Source organism: Cicer arietinum, chromosome 4 (genome assembly GCF_000331145.2).
Source record: "Cicer arietinum cultivar CDC Frontier isolate Library 1 chromosome 4, Cicar.CDCFrontier_v2.0, whole genome shotgun sequence".
Lineage (NCBI taxonomy): Eukaryota > Viridiplantae > Streptophyta > Magnoliopsida > Fabales > Fabaceae > Cicer > Cicer arietinum.
This window is the reverse complement of record NC_021163.2, coordinates 52,178,966-52,182,512: the sequence shown is the minus strand read 5'-3', so window position 1 is coordinate 52,182,512 and position 3,547 is coordinate 52,178,966.

Sequence of the window (3,547 nt, the reverse complement as noted above, 5' to 3'; positions counted from 1 at the left end):
TCATTTTAAAGGTTTCTCCATCTCTTCCTCCATCATTACATGTTTTCAAACTTTTTTCTTTTAGATAAAAATTTATTAAAATAGACTCCCACATAAACATCATATATATTAAAATAGACTCCTACATCTTCATCAAATATTGTGCCACCTAAAAGCGCTCATGTGGTACATCTAAAAGTTCTGTCATGAGAAAACATTCTGCATATGTAAGTTTTCACAACTCCACTTTATCAACTCAAAAGAAAATCTCTTTGGAACCCAATTATTTTCAAAGAAGTAGATATAGTTGGAAAATTCTTTTTTTTTTACACAACTTTTGAATGAGTGGTATTTTGTAACATATTATATCTATTTGCTCATTTTTCTCAAAATCTTGATTGTTCTTAGTTAGAGTATTGTTTTTGCAGACATATTTTAACTCATTTATGACATGAAAGTGTATTGGCTCCTCAAAAGACAAAGAAGATTGTCCACATTCAGCTTTATATGAGTGTTAGTATTGTGTATTCGAGAGAAAACTATGTACCATTTATATTAAAAAAGTATTTGTGGTTTTTTTACGGAGATGTTTTATATTGTCAATTTTTTTTAAAATACTACCAATTTTAAGTTTCTACATATGTTTTACCTTTACTCAACCGTACATACGAGTTGTTTGTGAAAATTCTCAAATCATGTTGTATAGAAGTCTCATACTTAAAATATTGGAATTTAGATTTTTTACTTCTTTGACATGATTGTAATGAAATGAATATTAAATGACAAACTCATTTTTATAATTTTCTAACAATATTTTGACAATAAATTTAGATTTGACAACAAAAAAAGAGCATGATTAATTTGATTTTGTGGTAGATAATTACATATATTAATATTTATTAAAATACTTTTAAGACTTTTAACACTAAATATAATTTATGAATTTTATTTGTAGGATGATCTTCACTATGCAAAACATTTTACATATTTTTAAATGTGTATTTGCCAACTCATATATAATAATTACTCAAATAAATTCACTTGAAAAAAATACTCTACAAACTAAATAAATAGATTATATTATTTTTTAAAATATTAAAATCTTATTTACAACTACTAATATGATAAAGTATACATATTTCACGCAACGCGCGGGTTATATTCTAGTATTCTTTTATTTTCCTACTTCAAACTAATAACACTCAAACGTTTGTCCACAATTACTTTGGTATTTTTATTTATGTTTAGATTTTTTTTTTTGTCAATTTATTTATGTTTAGGTTGAATTACACTTTTGGTGCTTCTATTTTATCCCATTCACAATGTGTCAAATTTTTAATGATGTGTCAAATAACCTGAAGATATGGAGTCATCCATTAAGGTTAATGGCATTATTTTATTATGTTAAATTTAAAAAAAAAACATTGCATCATTTAAAAATTAATATTTTATTATAAAACACAAGTTACAAAATTACAAAAATCAAAATTGAATAAAAGAATACCCAAAGTTAGAAAGTACACATTTCTTGTCATTCATCCGGTGAATATGTATATCTATGGTCAAGTGGTTGAGATGAATTGATATTGGGATGTAGACTTAATATTAATTCACATGGAATTTATCAAATTGATTAAAAGTTTGAGATATAAAAACATCAAATGTTTGTGATACCAAGATTCCAAATACTCGTTTGTTCACAGACTTAAACCTCTCAGCAGTGATACTAATATACTAAAAACGTTTAAAAGATATCAAAAGGTACAAGACAGTTTAAGACTTAAAGACTTTGTCTTCACTCTCACTTTACTTCAGATGCAACATATAACATATTAGCATTTCATTTGGCACTTGTTTGCAACTTCCAATTCACTAGCAACCTTTAAACATGAACAAATTTAACTAAATTTCAAATGAAGCATCAAAATAACCACAGAGTAGGGAAGAAAAACATCATTCACTTAACAATCCTAACCATATCACAAAGTGACACAAATCACAAAAACTCCCTCAAAAGAAAAGAAAATAAAAATCGACATTTCCATTGTAGTCTAAAATACAAAATAGAAGTGGACATGGACAATGAAATACGGGTACCTTTGAGGTTAGACGTGTCGCTGTGTCTAACATGTGTCATTCCAACACCCGTACGACACCTCAAATAAGTGTCCGAAAAATAAAAATTTGTTTTTCTTCACTTCGACACACCTTAGACCCCTTGGACACATCTCAAACACAACTACATGGATTAAAAATGTGACAAACCAATGATGATTAATGATGGAGGTTAAAAACATGAAATTTAATTACATCATGTTTATTTTTTCCAGAAGTAATGCATCAATGAAAATGAAAAACTATCATATATGTATCGGTGTCCTATATTTTTTACATTAGCAGTGTAGAAATATAAGACTCAAAATACAAAACCAGCTTTCATATCATCTAGATTGCTGCAATTTTTAGCACTAAGTCTACGATTTAACACCGCATGTAACCAAAATCAGCAATTATGCAGAAAATAGAAGCATGCTTTCTACAAGCATTCAAGATCTAAACTCTAAGTTGTGTTCATCACAACAATTTCATGACCTTTCCATCTCACAATACTTCTTTTTTAACACATATTCTACTCATTACACATCAATTTAAGTGCCAAGCTTGTCCCTGTTGGTCTTAGAATAGCCATTCAACCTTAAGTTTAGTATTCTAAAACATTTAAGCTTTGTAAGATTAGAATTATTATGCAGAAGTATAAGTATTCAAAAGAATTTTTTTTAAGTTACTTGATATGTGAACAATAGTTCACTTTATGACAGAACCACAAGGATACATGTATGAAATCATCAAGTGGATATGTAGTGATTATTTTGCAATAAAAGATAAAAGCAGGTTTACTTCACATGTAAGTGAGTATATTAGGTGGTTGAATTCTATCATGCATCTCATCCACAAGCTCCAAAGCATATGAGATTCTCCCAAATTTGCTCAAACCATCAATAAGAGAATTGTGAGTTACCACATCAAGAATGAATTTTTTACATTGCATTTCTTCAAAGAGATTCACAGCTTCGTCCACCATTTTAATATTACAAAATCCATTAATCATGATACTATAGCTCTGATTATCAGGAGCCATTTTCCTTTGAACCATTATGTTGATTGTACTATTGCCTTTGTTCACTTCATTTATCAAACAATATCCATCCATTAAAGTGTTATAAGTAACAATATCCGGCATTACTCAATTGCTATTTCCCTTTTTCAACAAATGGAAGTTAGGGGAATCAACCCTGACTTAGTAAATTGCAGTCTCTTAATGAATTGTTGTTGCCAATTGGGTCATATCACTTTTGCTTTTTCTGTTTTCTCAAAGATTCTCAAAAGGGGTTATCACCCAAATACAATAACTTTGAATACACTCATCAAGGGTTTTTGTCTCAAAGGCGAGGTTCATAAAGCATTGCACTTTCATGACAAGGTGGTAGCACAAGGATTTCAATTGAATCAAGTTAGTTACGGGACTTTGATCAACGGGTTATGTAAAGTTGGAGAAACAAGAGCAGCT